Consider the following 27,387-nt stretch of genomic DNA (forward strand, 5'->3'; position numbering starts at 1 on the left):
GCCCCATAATTTGGTCTTACTGAATGGCTTTTTCAAAACTATTTAGTGAAAGACATAGGTGAGAAAATTAAATTCCACCAACAGGATCTTAGGCACTTAGGCACACATTTCCCCGCCGTTTCTGATAGCAAAGTATGTGTATTTGTATAAACTGGAAAGCTAATGTTTGAGGACAAAATGGTTGCATTAAATATATTGGATTCATACATTTCTATGGTTATTCACATTCAGATCCAGTTGTTGGTCTTGGTATGAGTGTCTGCTTAATGTTGACGCAGTTATTTTATTATTTGTTAACACACACATGCCACATGGTAATACTCCAACTCTCCCCAAACTCCCTTTAAAAGCCGCTGCCTGCTCGCTGTTAACACGTTATCGTCTATTACCAACATCCACGGTGATGTGTACTGTGTCAACACTAATGCCCCCATAGTGGATACTCTCTGACTTCACAACATTTATTTAGGGCCGGGAAAACGCAAGATGTGTGCTGAATTCGACCTCGCAGTTACTTGTGGTTAAAACATCAGGAAATGTAAGCTGAATCAGGTGCCGGTTTCTCTTATGTTGGGTTGTGTTCTGTTGAGTTGTGCTTTATGTTGAGATGGTATATTATGTGACATTTTGTTATGCTGCTTTAAGCCATGCCATGCTGTGCTATGATAAGTTACTTAAACTATACCATGATGTGTTATGCTATGCCGAGTCATTTGTTATGTTAATGTGTTGTGACATGTCACATTAACCTATGCTATTTTAAGTCACAGTGTGCATTACTGGGTTGTGGTATGTTATTTTGTTGGGCTTCGTTAAATTATGCTATGATATGCTTTGCTTTGTTTTGCTATTCTGTTGTGCTATGCTTGCTAGGATGAGTTATCATATGTCGAAACTTCAAAATCCTTGAATAGATTTTGAATTACCCTCTCTGATTACACAGTGCTGGGTCAAAACCGAAGTAACCCGTTGCTTCTTAAATTTGTTAACACAATGCATTTAATATCACTATGTTTACATAATTTCTTTAGTTCTTAGAAACAGAGTTGATGCAACAGCATGCACCCTACTTTTCATAATATTGGCAAATACGAAATCAAGATTTGTTTTATTAACTGTTTAGCTATATGGTTTTTAATCGAGAAGTTGCACATCAAGTCTAATACTAAAGTGATACATTAGAGTCTCCTACACAACCTGTAGTATTATAATTATACACCAGAAAGACTTACACAAAGTCAAGTCTCCCATTTAGGCATCAAGAAGTGTTACACAAAGTATAATCCTACAGCTATACACCAGGAAGATTTATACTTTATGTAATCTTATAGTTAAGTGCAAGAAACCGATAGTTATTGGAGATTTATAATTAGTTACTAGTAAACCTTACACAGAGAATAACCTTGTAGATAATGACAGGAATAGTTATTGAGTAGTCTTATACACCTGCAAACCATATACAAATTATAAAATTAACGCATACACCTGGAAGGCGATGAACATAGAAGAGAGACATACAAGGTTGTGCTGGTGTTTGACAGGGAAATAGCAAGGCAATGAGCATAGTAGGGAGATGTACAGGGGTGTGGTGCTACTTGACCGGGAAATAGCAAGGCAATTAACAATTGCTTTTTTAACCTTCCTGCTTTCTCAAATTTGCTTGAAAATGCTTTTGTCCACTCTTTTTGCAAAATTTTCTTGGGGGAGAATACTCCGTAGGTTGTTTGGGCTCGCTAGCTGCAGTGCAGTACAATAATTTTTTATGCCACACCACTTTCAGATCTCACTAGCCACCACTGGCAGCACACATAAAAATAGCAAAACAGCATTAATGATTGTTTATGTTTAGGAAGGTGTCCCTTCTTGCATATAAACAATCATTAAACAAATGATGATTTGCAACTTTTATGTGTGCTGCACACTGCAACACACATAGAAGTTACAAATCACCATTTAAGATTGTTTATGTGCAGAAAGAGACACCTTCCTGCACATACACAATCATTACCCCCCCAACGCAGGCACTCTTGCTCTATAGTACAAGGGTGCCTACATTGGCACTAGGCAGCTGAAATTAGCACCAGCTCAGGGAGAAACGCAGGGCTGCAATGCATTGTTGTAAATATGGTGCAGCCCTGCACTGTATTGCTGTAAATATGGTGCAGAAGTGGGGGAGCAGAGCGTTAAGCCAAGAAGGCTAATGCCCCGCTCTGTCACTTCTTTTTGAATATGCCCCAATGTTTATCTAAACTTTTGGGTCATGAGGAAAGAGGTTTACAAATGCAACAAATGTGGTTTAGGCCCAAACAAAAGTTGTTTTACCGCGGCCGCAGGGTAGGATAAGAGCACTTGCCTCTGATGGACCTGCTCTGGCTTCGCTGGGCAATACCAGTGATGCATCACATATCATTGTGCACTCCTTGCAACATCATGGCATCCAAAACCTTGAAAGCGCTGATGGTCCCTGAGGCCCAAAGGCCTCGCTGAGCCTGCGTCTGGGCCCCAGAGTGGGATGCAGGGGTGCTGTGGAGTTGCTGGCATGTGGTGGTAGACATTGAGGTACTGGGGATCATCTTTACCTGATGGTGAAGTCTGCCAGGTCGCATGGAGACACGTTGCTGACCTGTGTGAGAAGACCACCTGGTGCCCCTTGGAGCTGTGAACAGTAGAGGCGCACCTGCACACGAACGTTGGGAGGTCTGCATCGCACACCATGCACCACCACTACACCGGGGTGCACGGAGGAGATAAGCAATGCTGGGCAACACCCTCTGTATCATAGGCCGGAGGATGTTGCGCTGGCCGGACGCTGTGGAGGGTGAGGCCCCTGAGCTGCACTGAACTTGTGCGGCGTGGGCGCTGCAAATTCATGCCTAAGGGGGCCCTGTTGCATCACCTGCATCCGAAGGTACCCCAGTGGACTTGGCGCCGACTGCTGTACCCTGGCTTTTGAAATCCCGCCTGGCTGAGGCTCCTGTTGGCTGAGTCACAGATTTGGAGAGAGTGCAGTAGATTGTGCCACAGTGTCAATGCCCAGGTGAGGAGAAGAAGGACGTGTAGCGGAGGATGCCGGGAGGGTCGAGTTGGGCCCAGGCCTAGCACCTGTGGGTGATGCACCCTCAGTGGTGGCTCATCCGCTGTGGCAGAAGAGCGTCACCTCATTGCTTTCAAGCAGTGCAAAAAGAGGAAACATAACATGATGATAACTTACTGATGTACTCAGGCTATGTTTCCTTTGCGGGCAATCAATCAATCAAGGCATTTATATAGTGCACTACTCACCCGTAGGGTCTCAAGGCGCTTGGGGAAGGGTGGTCCGCTACTGCTCGAACAGCCAGGTCTTGAGCTGCTTCCTGAAGGCGAGGTGGTCCTGGGTCCGGCGGAGATGGGTCGGGAGGGACTTCCATGTCTTGGCGGCCAGGTAGGAGAAGGACCTTCCTCCTGTGGTGGCTCTTCGGATGCGGAGGACGGAGGCGAGGGCGTGGCTGGTCGATCGAACCTGGCGGGTGGGGGTGTAGAAGTTGAGGCGGTCGTTGAGGTATCCTGGTCCTTGGTTGTGTAGGGCTTTGTGTGCGTGGGTGAGGAGGCGGAAGGTGATTCTCTTGTTGACCGGGAGCCAGTGCAGGTCTCTCAGGTGTCCGGAGATGTGGCTGTGTCGGGGGATGTCGAGGATGAGTCTTGCTGAGGCGTTCTGGATCCGCTGGAGTCTCTTCTGGAGTTTGGCAGTGGTTCCGGCGTAGAGCGAGTTGCCGTAGTCCAGTCAGCTGGTGACGAGGGCCTGGGTGACCGTCTTCCTGGTCTCGGTGGGGATCCACCGGAAGATCTTGCGTAGCATGCGCAAGATGTTGAAGCACGATGAGGAGACGGCGTTGACTTGTCTGGTCATGGAGAGGGAGGAGTCCAGGATGAAGCCCAGGTTGCGTGCGTGGTCTGTTGGTTTGGGTGCGCTGAATATTTGGAAAAAGGGGACCCCTATATAATATAGTAGCACTTGCTATACATAGGGAAGAAACAGAGTTAGGAAAGGTCTATAGCAAAGTGACAGACATTGATTAGATAATACAATTTACGGTTTTTTGTAAATAAAAACCTAGAATGAAACAGTATAATAAGTCCACTTGTGTACAGAAACCAATGAGCAAAATAATTTCTGATATTGCTTTATTGTTTATTGTTGTTGACTATTTTTCTTTTGTTTTCTACTGTTTTTTTTTTTTTTTTTTTAAATATATATAGTTTTTATAAGTGATTATGTGTTTAAATTTTATATAGTCTTGAATTAAAAAATACAAAGGAGAAAATACAAAATCAATAGACATGAAACATATATACAGTGATGAAGGCAAAGCGGTAGACACCACTACGCGCGTTTCGGCTCTTGAGCCTTCTTCAGGTGCCCGTCTATTGTTCTATAAGCAATAAAAAGATATATGGATGAAATTTACAAACACAGACATATTATGTACAATACATAAAAAAAACATATATACAAATTATTTACATTTCTTACAGTTTTATAATGGCGACAACCTTATTATATACAGTGGACTTAGGACAGACATACATGTTATTTACAGTTATAGCAAATCATAGAGGGCAGTATAGGTGTGTCATCATAGTGGTAGAGATTCTTTTCATTTACACTTGTACTACTTCAAGGTATAGTGATTTTACAAGGATGTAACATTTCTTGTATACACGGAAAATTTTATACATTACAGTATTGACATGTTTATACACTTTAGAGCATGTTAATAGTTAGCCCTTTACCTGTTGATTACCTTAGATCTCTTTTAGTTTTACATTAATTGATAGACATTATTTGATTATACATTTCAGATCATATAGATGGTAAAGTTTTACCTGTTGGTTGTCATAAAATTGTTTTACTTGACATCAAAATGATAGACATTATTTGAGTATATTAATCTTGAACTTCAATTCATAAATTGCATTCCATAATAGACAAAATATTGATAAGTCAAGGGTACAGGTTACTTTCTTAAAGCAATACATATATTGTTTGATAACCATATAGTTTTCAAAAATAAGCCACCTGTATAATGTGGAGTATACTTTTATGGGGGTAGGATAGACTTTATTAGCGAAGGTGGGAATAGGCAAAATAGAGAAAGATGTGGTTTTTAATAATATCCTATATGACCTGTAGTTTAAAGTATTGCTACATTAAGAGAGAAAACAAATGTTGTTAAACCAAATCAAAACGTAGCAATGACCGAGGTTCCCAGAATTTATATAAAAAGGGGGAACTTAGGTTGAACAAAGATGATATAAATGTATGAAGATGTACTTACAGAGTTTCAAAGAGTCCAGGACTCACAGTTAGGTGTGGCGTGGATATAAAAGGTCAGTCGGTAAAGGCAGCTTCTTAAGATCTGGAGGTGTAATATGATTAACAACGACAATGAAAATAGTCATAATACGTATCATTACAGAATTAAGATAACTTGAGGCATATTCGATCCTGTAAATGAAGGAGGATTTAAACTGTACATAGGATGAGCTGCATAATAAGTCAGCTATAGGTGTAAATATAGCAGACTGATAGGTAGTAATATCACTGTTAACCCTGTTGGTGTATAGATGACTATGAACTATGAACATGGATAGGGTCATACTGCAATGAGAGTAAGAGGCCTAATAAAATTACCTTGAGATGTGGAACGATGTAGTCCTATAGCTTGTCATATGATGTTATGACATCAGAGAAAAGGAGGTGGTAGAACAGTATAGTGGAGGTAGCTTAGATTCAGATCGTTATTTGTGTTGACATTTGTAGAACCTAAAATAAAATAAGATATCATGGACCAGATATAGTTTGCATGTATATTTGACTCTCCATATAAGTGAAAGGGTGCATTATCAATATATAGTTACCTCCACGAGGATAACTTCCAGTGAGTAGATGGTAAGATGATGAGAGCAATAGTGAAGGAAACGAGTATTTATCTAGGGATGTAAGATAAGAGGGTTTAGTATGTAATGATGCAATATATTGCATCTATAGCGCGATTAAGTATGGTGTCTAATATTACCTCCACAAGTTGATAAAATATCCGGAGGCGAGCAATAATGATGTATAATTGTTAGCACGAATATTTTGTATCCACCTAGGGATGAATAGCGAAATAGAATTAAGTAGTAAACATATTTGTGCAGGGAAATCGAAAGAAATTCAATTTTACTAAAACAACAAGTTGGAAATTTACCTAAAGATAAAGTAGAAAAGATGTCCCAGGAGCGGAAAATACTATGGAGGATGATCTGGTCATAGCATCGCCTAAGAATAACGTATATAAAGATAAGAGTTGCCGTATCTCTATATTGTGTTTAGCTTAGCAGAATTGAAACGCCAAATCAAACATACTTATTAACAGAAATATCTTTCACATTTGATTGGAGAAGAGGATAAGCATATCGGTGTAGCTATGCTATGAAATAACACATATAGTATAGCATATCTAGCATTTATACAAAAGAGAGTTGCCATATCTCTATATAGTGATTAGCTAAGCATAATTAAAGAAATAACACATAGTATAGCATATCTAGCATTTATAAAAAAGAGAGTTGCCATATCTCTATATAGTGATTAGCTAAGCATAATTAGCCGGCCGAAACAAACATACTTAATAGTAGGAAGATATTTCACATATGATTTAGGAAGAAGGTAAGCATATAGATATAACTATGCTGTGAAATAGCGCATTTGGTGTAGCATGAGTATATATAAATAACCGAGCTAGATTAAGCATGACTTCTAAAGTTTCATCTTGAACAGACTCACCCGTGAGGTTTGATGAAAATAGTGACGCTCCTGGTAGAAAAGGACTGGTAGCAGTACTCGACCGCCAAAAGACCACACACCGGTATGCTAGAATGCAAGCAACCGTGTGATAGGAAGCAGCCGCTTTATAAATGGTAGATGATTGGATGGAAATACTGGGAGTGGAAATCGAGGAAGGACTTGTTCGTGCTAGGTCACAGTGATTTAAATAGAAGAAGGACTTGTAAAGTAAAATCAAATAAAATAAAGAAAAGACTGTTCTATGTCTAATGGCAACATGAGGCAATGTCAATGGTAGACATAAGATACAGGGTTAGGTTAGACGAAAGACTAATATGTGGCAGAAACAATACTAATAAACGATCCTAGTAGAAAATTGAAAAGATGCGAAGATGAATAGAACTTGATTTCTAAAATTACAAAGATGACAGATGACTTTAATGAGCAGAAAAAGTAATAATTTGTGACGATAAATAGCAGAACACAAATTATTCAAGAAGTACTGGGAGTGGAAATCGAGAAAGGACTTGTTCGTGCTAGGTCACAGTGATTAAAATAGAAGAAGGACTTGTAAAGTAAAAACAAATAAAGTAAAGAAAGGACTGTTCTATGTCTAATGGCAAAATGAGGCGATATCAATTGTAGACATAAGATACAGGGTTAGGTTAGAAGAAAGACTAATGTGTGGCGGAAATAATACTAGTCAACAATCCTAGTAGAAAATTGAAAAAATGCGAGGATGAATAGAACTTGATTTCTAGAATTACAAAGATGACAGATGACTTTAATGAGCAGAAAAAGTAATAATTTGTGACGATAAATAGCAGAACACAAATTATTCAAGAAGCAATAATACCTGTAGGTGCTGTTTTAAGTAATAGAATTGAATAAACAAAGGAATACTATAGAGGCGCTAACCTAGTTCTTAAGTAGGGTTGAAAAAAGAGGATCTGGTGTAATAGTCTTAATTTTTTTGGGTCATGACAGGAGGAATCTGATAATTAAAGGGCGAAAAAAGTAGGTAGGATAGCAAATAGTTAATACTACATAGGGGAATAGTTCCTCCTCATATGTAAAGGTGGCTTATTTCACATGTGTCGTATAGTCATGTCTATATATAAAGGGCCAACTCTTTTATTAAGCTTTAAGTATATATCTTTCAGAGTGTGTATCAAATAATCGCTTGGTCCCAAGGGATTTCGGAATTAAGTCCATTATTTACCGTGTCAAACATGAAAATGTGATATACTTCCCGTTTTTTTCTAATTTTATCACAGCAGAGCCCTGCAGTTGGTACAATTTTTTCCAATATATACCAACGTATATCATCTGGAGAATGTTGTTTTTCCAGATAATGACTTACTAGTGGTGCAGCCATTTTTTGTGTGAGGATTGCCAATCTATGTTCGGTTAATCTAGTATTCATAGATCGCGAAGTCTCACCCACGTATGCTTTTTCGCATGGGCACAGAAGTATGTAAATCAAATTTTTGCTTTTGCAGTTTGTCATCCCTTTATTTTGAATGGTAATTCCGTGATGGCTAAATGATTCATTTTCTATGGCCAAGGGACATGATTTACATGTTCCGCATTTGTAGTTACCATGAATAGGCTGTAGGTCTCTAATGTTCAACTGAAGAGGTGGTTTCGTTTTAGGCATACGTCCAACCTTGGATCAAATACCACCTGAAGTGGCCATATTTGAAAAAGTAGTATATAACAACTTCATACAGGCCACTAAATATGTACCCAGAACACCTTTCAACGTTCCCTTAGATGAGTATCAAGCTATCGAATGTTTGAAAAACAACACTAAACTGACTGTTAAATGTTGTGATAAAGGGGGCGGAATAGCGATCCTTGATACAAATAACTACATTGAAAAAATGGAAAACATGCTTAATGACAACAGGTTCTATGTAAAAATTACTAAGAATACAACTAATGCAACTAAATTTAAAATTGAAAAACTCACCTACAAAGCTTATAATGATGACATCATTTGTCGCAAAGAATATGAATACCTTAATCTAGATTCACCAAAATTAGCATGCATCTATGGTACCCCCAAAGTACATAAAGATGTAGGCAATCCCCCACTTAGACCGATTGTCAACACTATTGGCTCTGTTACTGAGCCCATATCGAAATACCTAGACGCAATTTTGCGCCCTTACGTCCAGCTAATACCAGGTTACATCAAAGATACCAGTCAGGTAATCAACCTCTTAGAAGGCACCCCTTATAATGCACAGACCCAATGGCTAGTAACACTGGATGTTGAAAATCTTTATTCCAACATTCCATATGAAGGTGCTATTCAGTAACCTGGTTCATTGAAGCCTACCAAGTTGATTGCAATAGCAAGTTCATTGTTGATTGCTTAGCGATTATCCTTAAAGAAAATATTTTTGAATTCAGAAATGACCTATACAAACAAGTAAAAGGGGTAAGCATGGGAGCGTCCTGTGCTCCTACTATAGCGAACATTTATGTAGCTCACTTTGAATACCAGTACATTTTCAAAGAGGAGGCCCCCTTTTTCGAGACTGTCCTTTGTTGGTCACGTTATATTGACGATATCGTCTTTATATGGAATGATGATCTTCAAATTCTGTCTGAATTTATACAATGGCTAAACCTTTGTGATGAAAATCTTCGATTTACATCACATGTCAGCAACGATCAGATCGAGTTCCTCGACATTATGATCAAACGTGAGGGAATGCAATTATATGTGGATTTATATACTAAACCCACTGCACGCAATACCATCTTGCACCACTCTAGTTTTCATCCCACAACTCAAAAAAATGCAATCCCTTTTGGACAATTTCTGCGATTACGTCGTAATTGCACCAAACTCAGTGATTACGACCTAAGAGCAGAAGATATGAAGATCAAATTCAAGAATCGTGGATATCCTCATCGTATCATTCGGGATGCATACAAACGAGCCCGCTTTTACGACAGGCAACACCTACTGTCAGGCAATTCCAACACTTCTGAACAAAATCTGGTATTTGTCACTAGACATTCCATTCTTAATGACAGAATCAGACAGATTGTCTGTTCACACTGGCACTTGTTAAACATCAATAAACCATCTACTGAGGCAATACAAAAACCTATGTTTGCCTATCGAAAAAATAAAAATCTGAAAGACCTAATAGTAAGGTCACGTATGCCTAAAACGAAACCACCTCTTCAGTTGAACATTAGAGACCTACAGCCTATTCATGGTAACTACAAATGCGGAACATGTAAATCATGTCCCTTGGCCATAGAAAATGAATCATTTAGCCATCACGGAATTACCATTCAAAATAAAGGGATGACAAACTGCAAAAGCAAAAATTTGATTTACATACTTCTGTGCCCATGCGAAAAAGCATACGTGGGTGATACTTCGCGATCTATGAATACTAGATTAACCGAACATAGATCGGCAATCCGCACACAAAAAATGGCTGCACCACTAGTAAGTCATTATCTGGAAAAACAACATTCTCCAGATGATATACGTTGGTATATATTGGAAAAAATTGTACCAACTGCAGGGCTCTGCTGTGATAAAATTAGAAAAAAACGGGAAGTATATCACATTTTCATGTTTGACACGGTAAATAATGGACTTAATTCCGAAATCCCTTGGGACCAAGCGATTATTTGATACACACTCTGAAAGATATATACTTAAAGCTTAATAAAAGAGTTGGCCCTTTATATATAGACATGACTATACGACACATGTGAAATAAGCCACCTTTACATATGAGGAGGAACTATTCCCCTATGTAGTATTAACTATTTGCTATCCTACCTACTTTTTTCGCCCTTTAATTATCAGATTCCTCCGGTCATGACCCAAAAAAATTAAGACTATTACAACAGATCCTCTTTTTTCAACCCTACTTAAGAACTAGGTTAGCGCCTCTATAGTATTCCTTTGTTTATTCAATTCTATTACTTAAAACAGCACCTACAGGTATTATTGCTTCTTGAATAATTTGTGTTCTGCTATTTATCGTCACAAATTATTACTTTTTCTGCTCATTAAAGTCATCTGTCATCTTTGTAATTCTAGAAATCAAGTTCTATTCATCCTCGCATTTTTTCAATTTTCTACTAGGATTGTTGACTAGTATTATTTCCGCCACACATTAGTCTTTCTTCTAACCTAACCCTGTATCTTATGTCTACCATTGATATCGCCTCATGTTGCCATTAGACATAGAACAGTCCTTTCTTTACTTTATTTGTTTTTACTTTACAAGTCCTTCTTCTATTTTAATCACTGTGACCTAGCACGAACAAGTCCTTTCTCGATTTCCACTCCCAGTACTTCTTGAATAATTTGTGTTCTGCTATTTATCGTCACAAATTATTACTTTTTCTGCTCATTAAAGTCATCTGTCATCTTTGTAATTTTAGAAATCAAGTTCTATTCATCTTCGCATCTTTTCAATTTTCTACTAGGATCGTTTATTAGTATTGTTTCTGCCACATATTAGTCTTTCGTCTAACCTAACCCTGTATCTTATGTCTACCATTGACATTGCCTCATGTTGCCATTAGACATAGAACAGTCTTTTCTTTATTTTATTTTATTTTACTTTACAAGTCCTTCTTCTATTTAAATCACTGTGACCTAGCACGAACAAGTCCTTCCTCGATTTCCACTCCCAGTATTTCCATCCAATCATCTACCATTTATAAAGCGGCTGCTTCCTATCACACGGTTGCTTGTATTCTAGCATACCGGTGTGTGGTCTTTTGGCGGTCGAGTACTGCTACCAGTCCTTTTCTACCAGGAGCGTCACTATTTTCATCAAACCTCACGGGTGAGTCTGTTCAAGATGAAACTTTAGAAGTCATGCTTAATCTAGCTCGGTTATTTATATATACTCATGCTACACCAAATGCGCTATTTCACAGCATAGTTATATCTATATGCTTACCTTCTTCCTAAATCATATGTGAAATATCTTCCTACTATTAAGTATGTTTGTTTCGGCCGGCTAATTATGCTTAGCTAATCACTATATAGAGATATGGCAACTCTCTTTTTTATAAATGCTAGATATGCTATACTATGTGTTATTTCTTTAATTATGCTTAGCTAATCACTATATAGAGATATGGCAACTCTCTTTTTTATAAATGCTAGATATGCTATACTATATGTGTTATTTCATAGCATAGCTACACCGATATGCTTATCCTCTTCTCCAATCAAATGTGAAAGATATTTCTGTTAATAAGTATGTTTGATTTGGCGTTTCAATTCTGCTAAGCTAAACACAATATAGAGATACGGAAACTCTTATCTTTATATACGTTATTCTTAGGCGATGCTATGACCAGATCATCCTCCATAGTATTTTCCGCTCCTGGGACATCTTTTCTACTTTATCTTTAGGTAAATTTCCAACTTGTTGTTTTAGTAAAATTGAATTTCTTTCGATTTCCCTGCACAAATATGTTTACTACTTAATTCTATTTCGCTATTCATCCCTAGGTGGATACAAAATATTCGTGCTAACAATTATACATCATTATTGCTCGCCTCCGGATATTTTATCAACTTGTGGAGGTAATATTAGACACCATACTTAATCGCGCTATAGATGCAATATATTGCATCATTACATACTAAACCCTCTTATCTTACATCCCTAGATAAATACTCGTTTCCTTTACTATTGCTCTCATCATCTTACCATCTACTCACTGGAAGTTATCCTCGTGGAGGTAACTATATATTGATAATGCACCCTTTCACTTATATGGAGAGTCAGTTATACATGCAAACTATATCTGGTCCATGATATCTTATTTTATTTTAGGTTCTACAAATGTCAACACAAATAACGATCTGAATCTAAGCTACCTCCACTATACTGTTCTACCACCTCCTTTTCTCTGATGTCATAACATCATATGACAAGCTAAAGGACTACATCGTTCCACATCTCAAGGTAATTTTATTAGGCCTCTTACTCTCATTGCAGTATGACCCTATCCATGTTCATAGTTAATTAATTAATTAATTAATTGCAAGTTTATATAGCGCTAGGATCGACTCCCGGAGGAGTATCTCCGCGCTTCGACCGCTGCGAAACCCTTCCTGGCTTCCCTGAGAGATGGTCCCTTAATGGGTATCTCCAGGGTGAGACCAGGCATCCCCGGCGGTCTGGTGGGGCCGTTAGTGCAGATGAGGCAAGCTTATGCCAGAGTTGCCGAGTGTGATCGCTGATCAGAGTGGGCACCGAGGCGAGAGAATTATCGAGTCCGCTGACCCTGGTCCAGAAACCTGCCGCGTCGGGAATCGAACCCTGGTCCCGGGCCGTCCTCTGCTCTCGGGTCTGCCGCCTCTAACCAGTGAGCCACACTACTGCACAAGTTCATAGTCATCTATACACCAACAGGGTTAACAGTGATATTACTACCTATCAGTCTGCTATATTTACACCTATAGCTGACTTATTATGCAGCTCATCCTATGTACAGTTTAAATCCTCCTTCATTTACAGGATCGAATATGCCTCAAGTTATCTTAATTCTGTAATGATACGTATTATGACTATTTTCATTGTCGTTGTTAATCATATTACACCTCCAGATCTTAAGAAGCTGCCTTTACCGACTGACCTTTTATATCCACGCCACACCTAACTGTGAGTCCTGGACTCTTTGAAACTCTGTAAGTACATCTTCATACATTTATATCATCTTTGTTCAACCTAAGTTCCCCCTTTTTATATAAATTCTGGGAACCTCGGTCATTGCTACGTTTTGATTTGGTTTAACAACATTTGTTTTCTCTCTTAATGTAGCAATACTTTAAACTACAGGTCATATAGGATATTATTAAAAACCACATCTTTCTCTATTTTGCCTATTCCCACCTTCGCTAATAAAGTCTATCCTACCCCCATAAAAGTATACTCCACATTATACAGGTGGCTTATTTTTGAAAACGATATGGTTATCAAACCATATATGTATTGGTTTGGGTGCGCTGCCCAGGGCGGGTGGCCACCAGGAGTCGTCCCAGGCGGAGGGCGAGGAGCCCAGGATGAGTACTTCCGTCTTGTCTGAGTTCAGTTTCAGGCGGCTGTTCTTCATCCACTCGGCTACGTCTTTCATCCCTTCATGTAGGTTGGCTCTGGCGGTGGCGGGGTCGTTGGTGAGGGAGAGGATCAGCTGGGTGTCGTCGGCGTAGGAGATGATGTTGAGGTTGTGCTGGCGTGCGATGGCTGCAAGGGGGCTCATGTAGACATTGAAGAGGGTGGGGCTGAGCGAGGAGCCTTGAGGGACGCCGCAGATGACTTCGGTGGCTTCTGAAATGAACGGGGGGAGGTGGACTCTCTGTGTCCTCCCGGTGAGGAAGGAGATGGTCCATTCCAGTGCCTTCTCCTGGATTCCGGCATTGCTGAGGCGCTGCACTAGGGTGCGGTGGCAGACAGTGTCGAATGCCGCGGAGAGGTCCAGGAGGATGAGGGGCGCGGTTTCCCCGTTGTCGAGCAGGGCTCGGATGTCGTCAGTGGCTGCGATGAGCGCGGTCTCGGTGCTGTGGTTGGCCCGGAAGCCAGACTGCGAAAGGTCGAGGGATCCGTTCGTCTTGAGGAAGGCGGCCAGCTGCTTGTTGACGGTCTTCTCGATGACTTTGGCCGGAAACGGGAGGAGCGAGATGGGGCGGTAGTTTTTGAGATCGGTGGGGTCCGCTGATAGTTTTTTCAGTAGAGCACTGAGTTTGGCGTGTTTCCAGCTCTCCGGGAAGGTAGCGGTGTCAAAGGAGGTGTTGATGATGTCCCGCAGGTGGGGTGCGATGACAGCGTCGGCCTTGTTGAAGATGTGGTGAGGGCAGGGGTCGGTTGGAGATCCGGAGTGGATGGAGTTCATCGTGCGGATGGTGTCTTCGGTGCTGATCGGGGTCCAGGCGCGGAGGTTGGTGGTGGGGGCGTTGGTGCGGTCCTGGGGTGCGTCGGTAGGCTGAAGCTGTTGTGTATGTCAGCGATCTTGTTGTGGAAGTAGGAGGCGAGGGAGTTGCAGAGGTCTTGTGATGGGGTGATGTCGTTGTTTCCGGCGTTGGGGTTGGAGAGCTCTTTGACGATGTTGAGGAGTTCCTTGTTGTTGTGAGCGTTGTTGTCCAGTCGTTCCTTGAATGCTGTTTTCTTGGTGGTGTGGATCAGTTGATGGTGTTTTCGGGTGGCGAGCTTGAGGGTGGCCATGTTGTCAGGCGTTGGGGCTCTGCGCCAGGCTTTCTCAAGAGCTCTGCAGTTCTTCTTAGAGCTCTTGAGTTCGTCGGTGAACCATGGGGCCTTCTTGCTGCCGGGTCTGCCAGGCGGGGTCCTCAGAGGGGCGAGGTCGTCTGTGCAGTTGATGATCCATTTCGTGAGGTTGTTGGCGGCCTGGCTGGGGTTCGCTGAGCTGGTGGGGGGGTCCTGGCTCAGGGATGCGGCAAGCTGGTCGGCAGTGATCTTGTTCCAGCTTCTGCGTGCCACCTGCTGCTGGTGGTGGTGGGTCGTGTTCTTTCTGAAGCTGAAGTGGATGCAGCTGTGGTCCGTCCAGTGGAGTCCAGTGGTGTGGCTGAAGGCGATGTTCTTGCTGGATGAGAAGACGGGGTCCAGTGTGTGTCCGGCCTAGTGGGTGGGGGTGTTCACCAGCTGCTTGAGACCGAGGTTGGCGAGGTTGTCCAGCAGGGTGGTGGTGTTGCGGTCGTTGTTGTTCTCCAGTTGGAAGTTGAGGTCCCCGAGGAGGATGTAGTCAACGGAGGGGAGGGCGTGCGGGCTGATGAAGTCGGCGATGTCTTCGCAGAAATGTGTGCGTGGTCCCGGGGGTCTGTAGATGAGGGTGCCTCTGAGGGTGGTCTTGGGGTCGGTGTGGATCTGGAAGTGCAGGTGTTCGGCGGTTGTGAGGATGTCATCGGTGCTGGTTGTGATGCGGATGGTTTTCCTGTGGACGATGGCGATGCCTCCTCCGGTCTGATTTCCGCGGTCCCTCCGGGTGATCTTGTATCCTTCCGGGATGGCGATGGCGATGTCGGGCGCTGAGAAGGCGTTTATCCAGGTTTCCGTGAGGAAGGCGACGTCTGGTGATGTTGTGTCGAGCAGGTTCCAGAGCTCTACGGCGTGTCTGTGGATGGAGCGGGTGTTGAGCAGGATGCACTTCAGGTGGTTGCTGCTGGTGCTCGGCGTGGTGGGTGCGGGTGCGGTGCAGGTCCGGATGCAGGAGAACTTGCAGGAGTGGCAGCTGAAGGGTCCCTGGGTGCGTCTCGGGGTGGCTCGGTAGCAACCGGGGATCCGGCCGATGTTGAGTGCGTTGAGTTCGGAGGCATCGTAGATCCGGCGGGTGGGCTGTGGTCTGCGGAGACCAGGGGTTCAGGCGCTGGGCGTGGGCCAGGCGCGGACGGGCGCAGACGGGCTTGCCTTTGGCGCGCCGTCGGCGTGCTTAGGGAGCGTCCGCTGCGCGTCAATGCTGCGTGTTTGCCTCTCTGCCGTATGTGGAGAGTGGGGGGGCGGAGCGAGGGCGGAGCGAGGGCGGAGCAGCTGGGAGGCGGGAGCGGGGCGGCGAATGGGAAGGGCGATCGAGGGAAGGGGGCGGGGCCCCAGGGGGCAGCAGCAGCGGGGAGCAGGGAGGTGGCGGGAAAGCGCGGCAGGGGCTGGGCGCGACAGGGGAGGGCACAACAGCGGAAAATAAACAACACGGGGCAGAGGGAAAATACAGACAAGAAATTAGACAAAAATCAAACAAGGGGCAAATTACACAGGAAGAATGCAAACGTGAAAAGCACGAAAATACAATCGCAGCGCTAGCGAGGATCCAGGATCACAGCTGCGGGCAGTGGCGACACTCAGCGGGAACCGGGATCACAGCTGCGGGCAGTGGCGGCACTTGGCAGGAAGGGGAGCAGCCTGGGCTCACTCACGAGGAGTGTGCGCGGTGCGTGGGGTGACCGACCCAGAGGGTCAGAGGTCAGGTGGGGCTGCACTACCCATGGAGCCGGGCAGGGGGGAGTGGTATGCCTATTCAAGTGTGCAATGACTGGTCGGCCAACTCAGGCCGCCCAAAGCAGTTATGCGCACATTAAAGACCAATAACCTGTGCACACATAAAGTTACAACATATCATATGTACATATAGAGAACAGATAGACAAGAAATAGCCACGTCTTTTCTTGTTGTTTTAATTATTATTCGCATAGACACCAGCCGACACGTGTTTCATCAGAGTACAGTCAACTCTGACTCTTCAGGGCCAAGTCCTAATAGATGGTATGGATAATCCCAAACTCAGTGATAATTCCAACCCGTTTTGGGTCTTAGTTGATTGGAGGTACAATCGTTACTGCTGTGAAATTCCAAGAGCTCCGCTATAAAAAGTATAATACATCCAAGTGTGATGTCAAGATTCAAAGTAGAGGGGTCAATAACCCTATCTGGGATCTATCGATGCGTGCATCCACTGAACAATAATCAGTGGGCAAGAAAAACGCCGATCCCCTTTACACTAAACAACCCTTCCTGTGGATACTATTTATTCACCCACCCTCATCTACAGGCCCCTCCCGGGCCATGAACCTTTATTCACCAATGCCATTGTGGACCTCATCACACCCCAGGCTCTCCCATCCACTGACTACATCCTACTAAGAGACCTCAAGTTCCACCTGAACAACCCTAGTGACCAGACCAACACCCCCCTCTAGGGGAACCTCTCCAACATCAGACTCAAGCAGCTAGTCATCATAGTAACCCACATAGCCTGACACACAGTTAGTTGGAGCCTGTCTTCTCCACCGAGGGGAACTTCAACTCAAGCCTCACCACAGGACTCTCCTGTACCGTCCATCACTGTTTACATCATGTCTTCACCACGACCACCGTACACCATTGCCATCATTGCCCCCATCACGGCTGGATCAAGGCCACGAATAGCTTTCCATCAACTCCCTCAGCACCACCATTCCGCCAACACTTACAGACACCAACATCGCAGCACACAACCTCTACCGATGGATCTCCAACTGTTCCAACACCCCGGCTACCCTCAAGAAAAGACCATGCAACTAACACTCCAAGAAGGCCAAGTGGTTCACTCCCACCCTCCACTAGTCCAGCCCCACCTGCAGACGTCTCGAGAAGAGGTGGAGCCACAACATCAATCAACTCTGCAAAATAGTCAGCCGTGCACCAAGGCGCAAGGGTTGCTGCAGTGGCGGGCAGTGGGGCTTATTCATGAGCCCCTTCTGACAGTTTCACCCCGCCGATGCGTCATTTCCTTGACGTACTTGCAGCATGATTCTTGCACCACGTTGTGCCCTATTTGCAAAGTGACGCGTCTTGGCATATGCGTGATCTTGTGAAGCTCTGTGCCACATTATACCTGCATCAGGTATTATGTATGCAGGTGGGCATTTCCACTCAACGCCTCATAGGAGTAGCGCAGTGAAATCCATCAGGTTTCACTGCAACAATTGTAGGACGCCATTCCGTAAGTACCTTACGCCTGCCTCATGGCAGCTGTAAGGGTGACACAGTGCCAGAGGGATAGGCTGGTCCCATGCATTGCTGGAGTTGCTTCATGCTTGTGCCACAACTGTTGAAAAGCGTGACTTTTGTGCTGACAGATACGTCAGGATTCCAGATGTATCTGTCACTAATTGAGACATGAAGCGCTGTACAGTAAATACAGTGTATCCATGCTGTCGCAAAAAAGGAGTAGTGAAAAGTGTTGCAACGCTGTTTTGTTGTCATGAATGAGGCCCAGGAAGGGGGCGTGGCTTGGACGCCGATCAGGATGGCGGCGTAAGCTTGCAGCTCCGCGCCTGATCCCGCTAATTCTCCTGATAAATACACCATCGGCGCTCCCTGAGGGGCGGTTTCCCCGTACGAAGTATTGGAGAAGCAGTGGAGAGCAGCTGGGGGCCAGCAGGAGACCGTACGTAGTGCTGAGACCCGATCCCGGAGGCCGGAGGTGCCGAGCCGAGAATGAAGAAAATGGCGGCGCACGGAGGCGGCAGAGACTGCTCGCGAGGCGGGTCAGAACTGAACCGGATGTCAAACAATTGCCAACAGGGCGCGGGGAGCGGGGGTCCGACTGAACGGGACCTCAGAGAGGGACTAGAGGCGTGAGGGGCTCCTATCGGCCTGGTACACGACAGACGCAGCGCCCATCCCCCCCCCGCTCCCTGACATGGCGGCCGGGTGAGGGGCGGCCCACCATCGGCCTGCGACCCCGGTCTCCAGTGGCTGCCGGGACCATCGTGGGAGCTTGCTGCTGAGTGGAACTGTTGAGACGCTCGAACGAGGTCGGAGAGCAGAGGGCGAGGCTCCCGTGACGGAGGGCGCGAGGCCTGGTGAAGCACCTAAGGTGACCATATGGCGACGCACGAGGCAGCCAAGATGGCTGCTGCTGGTGGAGATCTCACCATGGAACACGGTCGAGAAGACACGACCACGCTAGCCCGAGATGGCGTGGCCCATACCCCCCCGGAAGTAACGGAGCAGGAGCGGAGGCTGAATCAGCGACTGGACAACATATTGGAGGCAATAACCGCGACTAAGGAGTCATTGCACCAAGACATAGCACAGGTCGCCACGGGGCTGGGTCTCTTGAGGGCGGACCATGCTAAGCTCTCGGACAGAGTAAAGGAGAATGAACAACTACTTCAGGAGCTGAAACCGGCGGTAGTGACCGCGGAACACAAATTGACAGATATCCTTAGCCGCCTAGCCACACTGGAGAGACGGGCAGAGGATGCCGAAAGTCGTAATCGGAGGAACAACGTGAGGGTGTAAGGCCTTCCGGAAACAATTGACGGGGATGATGCTGTGGCCTATATGGAGAACTGGTTCAAAACGGTGGTGGCGCCGGAGGGTCTCTCTCCTTTCTTTTCCCTGGAGCGAGCACACAGGGTCCCAGCTCGCCCACCTATGCAGGGCCGGCCGCCTAGGCCGATGGTGGTGAAACTCTTACATTACAAGGATCGGGACCTGCTGATACAGAGGGCGTGCTCACTGGGCCCCTTACAAGTGGACAATAGCCGGGTCACGGTCTTCCCGGACTATACACAGGAGGTCCAGAAGAACAGAGCGTCCTTCCTGACCGTGAAAAAAGAACTGAGGGAGGAAGGGATCCAATACTCCTTGCTTTTTCCGGCCAAGTTACGAGTGATCCTAGATGGGAACACTCAATTCTTTCAGACCCCGGATGAAGCATGGTCGTGGCTCGAGTTATATCGCGCCGGAACGGACCGCAATGGCAAAAGTCAGAGGGAGAGACATAAACCGATCCAGATCCGAAAATCACAGCGTATCCGCAAACGAAATAAACTCAAAAGAGCGATGCGAGATGTTCAGATGGCGGCGGACAGGAAAGGAGCGTTAGCTGCAACAGCGAGTATTACGAGGTCGCAACAAGAGAAGGCATCGGTGGGGTCGGACTCTGACGAAGATGGAGGAAAATCTGAAGAAGAAGTATCGGAAGCTGAGAGCTCGAAGGGACCAGCGGTCACCCCGCAGACATCAGATGGACTCTTTAATGAGTGACAATTGAGAGGGCTGAACAATTCAGTTACTTCTACTGGGGCAGGCTCTCCTGGTGTTTGGCAGGCTGGCAGGTATGGTGCTGCAAATGCAGTATGGGATCGAGGGCGCGGGGTGGGGGCTCTGCCTGCCCTGGGTTGGCGCTAACTCACCCTCTTGCGGCCCTTAAGGCCTTCTGTGGTGGCGACCACAGATTAGTCTAATGTGTGCTGTGTTACAGGTTTGGAACAGGGCTGAAGCTGGGTTATTAGGTCCTGTCCTGGGGAGTGGGGTTTGGGGAGTTTTTTCGGTAGTTTTGATGGGGGGATACAACTGCAATGATGTGGGAAACAACTGGTTGCTTTTAAAACGGTACGGAGATGACTACTATGGGGACGTTACCTAATCTGAAATGCCTAACATGGAATGTCTGGGGACTCCGAACAATGGTGAGACGCCACAAGGTACATGCTTATCTGGTGAGGCGTGGCGTCCAGATTGCAATGTTACAAGATAATCATTTAACCAAGCAAGAATGCACTGCACTGCAGAAGAGATGGCGTGGTCAGTTGTTTGGCACCACGTATTCGGCGTTTGCTAGAGGGGTGCTGATATGGATAAGGGCGGGGATACCATTCCAGGCTACGAACCAGCTGGTGGACCCTGAGGGTAGATATGTGGTGGTGGAGGGGAGGTTATATGGTAGGGATGTGGTTTTATGATTTGATTTGATTTGATTTAAAATTATTTCTATAGCGCACGTATACCAGCGGTTTCTTGGCGCTGACTCTAACTGGATCCAAAGCTAGTAGGCAGAGAGGGGTGGGGGAAAGTTAGTTAAAGGACTTTTTGAACAGATAAGTCTTAAGGTGCTTACGGAATTGAGGGTACTGTGTAATGGTCCGGAGTTCAAGGGGAAGGGAGTTCCAAAGGGTAGGGGCAAGGGTGGCGAATTTAGATCCTCCCCACTTCTTTCTCCGGAAACGGGGAACAGTGAGGAGGGATTGGGAAGACGAGCGAAGTTCCCGAGTAGAAACGTATGGAGTAATCTCGGACGAGATAAAGGCCGGAGCCAATCCAAGTCGCGCTAGAAAGGTCGTAGTTGCAAGCTTAAATTGGACCCTGGCGCCCACAGGGAGCCAGTGTAGTGATTTCAAGAGGGGGGAAGAGTGGTGGAATTTAGGGAGATTGAAGACCAGGCGGGCCGCCTGGTTCTGGATCTGTTGTAGACGCCGCAAGCTGTAGGCGGGGATGCCGGCATATAAAGCATTGCCGTAATCCAGGCGGGATATCACCATGGCCAGGATTATAAGCTTGAGAGCAGAAAAGGTGAAGAAGCGAGACACTCGGCGAATAGTTCGCAGGGAAAGAAAAGAGGAAGATACCACGGAGCTAACCTGGGAGTGAAGGGTGAGTTGCGAATTGATTTTTATACCCAGGGTTTTAACAGAGGAGGAGGGAGCAGGAGAAGTACCAAGAGAGGGGGGCCAGAAGAGGGAGGACCAGGGGCTGGATGAACCACCCGTCAACACCAACTCGGTCTTATCAGGGTTGAGTTTAAGGTGGTTGTGGTTCATCCAGTCCCTGATGTGAAGCATGACAGATTGAAAATTTAGCACAGAGGAGGGAGAAGAGGATAGATTGAAAACAAGCTGGAGGTCATCCGCATAATTAAATACGGCGACCTCCATCTGTTGAAGGGAAAAGATGAGGGGGGCAAGATAGAGATTGAACAAGAGGGGGGAGAGGGAAGAACCCTGGGGAACCCCGCACTGCACTCCCCGGACGTCCGCCGTAAAATCACCCAGACGGACAGCCTGGGTGCGGTCACTCAGGAAAGAGGACAACCAGACCAGGGCGGTCCCCCCGATCCCCGCCGCCTTGACACGGGACAACAAGATGGTATGGTCAACCGTGTCAAAGGCGGCTGAAAGATCTAGGAGCACAAGAACCTGGTGCTGATTGGTGTCCATACCCTCCCTGAGGTTGTCCAGGACCGAAATGACAACGGACTCCGTGGAGTGCGCGGGGCGGAAACCGGCCTGGCGGGGGGCAAGGACTCCATACGTCTCCACAAAGGAACTCAGAGCGCGGGTGACATGACGCTCGAGTACCTTAGCCAGAAATGGCAAGAGGGAGATGGGGCGGAAATTGGCGGGGACAGAAGGATCAGCCCCAGGTTTCTTTAAAATGGGCACAATTACCGCCGACTTCAAAGAATTGGGAACTACACCTTGGGCAAGGGAGCTATTTAGAAGATGGAGGGGGGGGTCCGGGCAGGTAACAAAGATGTGACGGAGAATATGGGCCGGGCAAGGGTCAAGAGGAGAACCAGACTTGACCAAAGGCACTAGGGTGGCCAAACTTTCTCTAGTGATGGGCGGAAAGGTGGTGAGTTCGCCCTTGGGAGGGGGGCATTGAGGGTCCACAAAGGAAGGGGAGGGAGGGGGAATGTTGGCCTTGATGGTGGTAATTTTGTTGATAAAATAGTCATTCAAGGAGAGGCAGAGTTCTTCAGACGGGGCAGGCTTGAGGGTTGTTCTATCCGAGAATGCCAGGTCGTGAACGATTGTAAATATCTCCTTGGTCTGGTTTTCCGCAGCTAGGATTTTAGAGGAGAAGTATGATGTTTTAGCCTCCAAGATGGCTTTTTTATATTGGGTAAGAGTGTTGGTATACTCCAATTTCAGAATGGGGCAATAGTTTCTTCTCCAAGCCCGTTCTGCGCGACGTACTTTTAGTTTGATGGTTTTAAGCTCGACGGTAAACCATCGATTGGCGTCCTTCTCCCGTTTGGAGGTAATGCGTTTGAGCGGGGCAACGGAGTCGCGGCCAGAGGAGAGCCATTTATCTATGGCATCCACCTGGGAGGAGGTGGAAAGGCCGTGCAGGGAGGGAATGGAGGAACTAAGAAGGAGAGAGAAACTGTCTGGGTTAACTCGACTCCATGATCGGACCCAGGTGTTTTTGGGGCAAGGGGGCTTGGTAGGGGGGAGAATGGGAAGAGAAAAGGAGATCAAGTGATGATCAGACCAAGGGCAGGGCGTGATTGATAGGGATTCCACAGGGCAATTCAGGGACCAGATCTGATCGAGCGTGTGACCTTTGATGTGGGTGGGTGATTGAACAAAAGATGTAAAGTTAAGGGAGTGGAGAGTTTCAGAGAATTCCTTGGAGGATGGACATTCTGCAGGGTCAGATGGCCAGAAGTTAAAATCTCCAAGAAGCAGAATGGAGGAGTTATTAATTGTAATTGTGGCCAGGACATCCAGAAAGTCAGAGAGGAATTGTAGCGGGGGTTGAGGAGGACGGTAGGTAAGAAAACAGGTCAGAGGAGGAGAAATGGAGGTGGTACGAATCACCAAAAATTCAGAGGTCGCGATGTTGGGCATAGATAAAGTTTGGAAAGGTAGGTCGGTACGTGCGATGACCGCTACACCGCCCCCAGCTTTGCCGTGAGGGCGATCCGCCCTAAGGGCGTAGTAAGTGGCCGGTAGGGTGGATAGAAGGGCGGGGAGGGAGTCATCGCAGAACCAAGTCTCCGTGAGGAAAAGGAGATCTGGGGCATGGAGATCTAGCAGGACCGAGAGCTCATGCGCATGGGCGACAGCCGACTGGGTGTTAAGATAGAAAACTTTAAGTGTTTTAAGAGTTGATTGGGGGACAGTGCAACAGGGCGGGAAGGGGGTCCCAACAGCGGGAGGGGGAATAAGGGTGGTGGTGGTGGGGGAGAGTCCATGGGAGGAGATACGGGAGAGTGTTGAGGCCATAATAGGCCAAGGTCCCTGGAGGTTTCGCAATTGGTTCGGGGAATAGATGACACGCGGGGCAGAGTGACAAGCCCCTAGCCCCGGCCAGTCGCGGACGGGCGCAGACGGGCTTGCCTTAGGCACGCCTTCGGCGCGCAATCGTCGCGCCCGCTGCGCTCGTCCGCTGCGCTTCCTCCCAAGGCACATAATTTGTGCAGATTTGTCAGGTGGTTTTATTGAGGGGGGCGTGGCCGACCGAGGGGGCGTGTCACGTGGCACACCTCACCCTCGAGACTGGCGACCCGGATCAGGTGCTTCGTTGCAGCGTCAGCGCGCTGTTTGTGGAGGAGCCAGAAAGTGCGAGTAAGTAGATAGTTTTAAAACAAACAAAGTATTACACAAGATTTTTAAAAGCAAATATCAAGCTCCCGGCTTTTCGCCTCAGGAGTCCAGCTGTAGTGACGCGCTATGGGCGCTGCGCGCACTATTTGTAGCGTTTTGAGGGGGCGTGGCCGACCGAGGGGGCATGTCACGTGGCACACCTCACCCTCGAGACTGGCGACCCGGATCAGGTGCTTCGTTGCAGCGTCAGCGCGCTGTTTGTGGAGGAGCCAGAAAGTGCGAGTAAGTAGATAGTTTTAAAACAAACAAAGTATTACACAAGATTTTTAAAAGCAAATATCAAGCTCCCGGCTTTTCGCCTCAGGAGTCCAGCTGTAGTGACGCGCTATGGGCGCTGCGCGCACTATTTGTAGCATTTTGAGGGGGCGTGGCCGACCGAGGGGGCGTGTCACGTGGCACACCTCACCCTCGAGACTGGCGACCCGGATCAGGTGCTTCGTTGCAGCGTCAGCGCGCTGTTTGTGGAGGAGCCAGAAAGTGCGAGTAAGTAGATAGTTTTAAAACAAACATATTACACAAGATTTTTAAAAGCAAATATCAAGCTCCTGGCTTTTCGCCTCAGGAGTCCAGCTGTAGTGTATACACCCCTAATGTCGATCAGGCCCATTTTTTCGATGGTCTAACGAGTTCGCTGGCCTATTTCCTGGCGGGCCCCATCATCCTAGGAGGTGACTTCAATTCAATCACTGATGTGACACTTATTAGGTCGCACCCACCTTTGGCCGACTCCCCAGTGCGTAGGTTGGCCACACACAGGAAGGAATGGCAGGAGAGTTGGGGATTGATAGATGTGTGGAGGGAGCAACATCCTGACACTAGGGATTATTCCTTTTTTTCAGCCCTGCATGCGTTACACATCAGAATAGACTCTGTCTTGTGTAGTGGCCCCCTAGCTGCCGTGGTAACTCACACGGAATACTTGACTAGGACTATCTCGGATCACAATCCCTTGTTAGTGTTAGTGCAGTGGCAGCGGGGGAGATCAGCAGTTCCAACATGGAGGCTGCGGCCTGATACATTGGAGGATCTGGTATTTAGTGACATGGTCCAACAGGGCATTGAACGCTATTTCGAGGAGAATGAGGGTTCAGCTACTGCGAGATCGATAGAATGGGATGCGATGAAGGTGGTGGTGAGAGGCGTATGCATGGGCAGGTTCTTGAATGCAAGGACATCAGTCTTGACTGCTCTAGCGAAAGCAGAGGATGCGTTGAGGGAACTGGAACAGCGTAGGCCTGAGCGACCGGATTTACAGGAGCGGTTACTTGAGGCTAAGGAAGTAGTGGCGACTGAAACGGAACGGCTGCGGTGCTATGATTATAAGCAATACACCATCAAGACACATGCAGAGAGAGATAAAGTGGGTACACTCCTTGCTAGGCTTGCCAACCCAGACACTAGAGGTTGCCTGGTCATGAGCATAAGAACAGAGACAGGGGAAATAGTATACGCGCAGGTGGCGGTTCTGGCGCGCTTCCAGTCTTACTACACAAAGTTGTATGCATGCCAACTGGGGGTGGAGGTCTCTGAAATAAGTGAATACTTGGACTCTATCCCACTGCCAGTGCTGGATGACGAGGAAGCGAAGGACCTGGGAGGGCCTGTAACGTTATTGGAGATTAGAGTGGCCATTAAACAGATGGCAAGAAATAAAACGCCTGGGGTGGATGGCCTGCCGATTGAATTCTACCTGAAATATATTGATATTTTAGCGCCCAGACTATTGGTGGTGTACTCTGAAGCCAGAATGTTGGGGTACTTGCCCAAATCAATGAGGGAGGCGCTAGTGGTGCCACTACTGAAACCTTTAAACAACAGGGGGTGGTGATGGACAGAGTTTCTGAAATAAGCAGAATACTCTCACCCAGTCAAGCGATCAGGGCTTAATCCAACACCGTTTTTTAGCTCACTGCACCATCCCAGCTACAGAACCTGGCTATATGCAAATTAGTCTGTCCCTGGCCCAGTGCATCATGGGAACAGGGCAAACCAAACTACCAAGCCAATTCTTTCACTGGGAAGGAAACAAGCTACCGGGGACCGGTTTCTGGCATTTCAGCCGTCTTCGGCCCGGCTTGCTTAAATCCTGATTGTGCAATGAGCAAGGGACTCACGTCTGAGTATACCCTTCCACGCTTATGGTGGACAAAATAATTAAACAACAGGGGGTGGTGATGGACAGAGTTTCTGAAATAAGCAGAATACTCTCACCCAGTCAAGAGATCAGGGCTTAATCCAACACCGTTTTTTAGCTCACTGCACCATCCCTGCTACAGAGCCTGGCTATATGCAAATTAGTCTGTCCCTGGCCCAGTGCATCATGGGAACAGGGCAAACCAAACTACCAAGCCAATTCTTTCACTGGGAAGGAAACAAGCTACCGGGGACCAGTTTCTGGCATTTCAGCCGTCTTCGGCCCGGCTTGCTTGAATCCTGATGGTGCAATGAGCAAGGGACTCACGTCTGAGTATACCCTTCCACGCTTATGGAGGACAAAATAATTAAACAACAGGGGGTGGTGATGGACAGAGTTTCTGAAATAAGCAGAATACTCTCACCCAGTCAAGAGATCAGGGCTTAATCCAACACCGTTTTTTAGCTCACTGCACCATCCCAGCTACAGAACCTGGCTATATGCAAATTAGTCTGTCCCTGGCCCAGTGCATCATGGGAACAGGGCAAACCAAACTACCAAGCCAATTCTTTCACTGGGAAGGAAACAAGCTACCGGGGACCGGTTTCTGGCATTTCAGCCGTCTTCGGACCGGCATGCTTGAATCTTGATGGTGCAATGAGCAAGGGACTCACGTCTGAGTATACCCTTCCACGCTTATGGTGGACAAAATGATTAAACAACAGGGGGTGGTGATGGACAGAGTTTCTGAAATAAGCAGAA

The sequence above is a fragment of the Lissotriton vulgaris genome, chromosome 1_1 (assembly GCF_964263255.1).
Source record: "Lissotriton vulgaris chromosome 1_1, aLisVul1.2, whole genome shotgun sequence".
NCBI lineage: Eukaryota > Metazoa > Chordata > Amphibia > Caudata > Salamandridae > Lissotriton > Lissotriton vulgaris.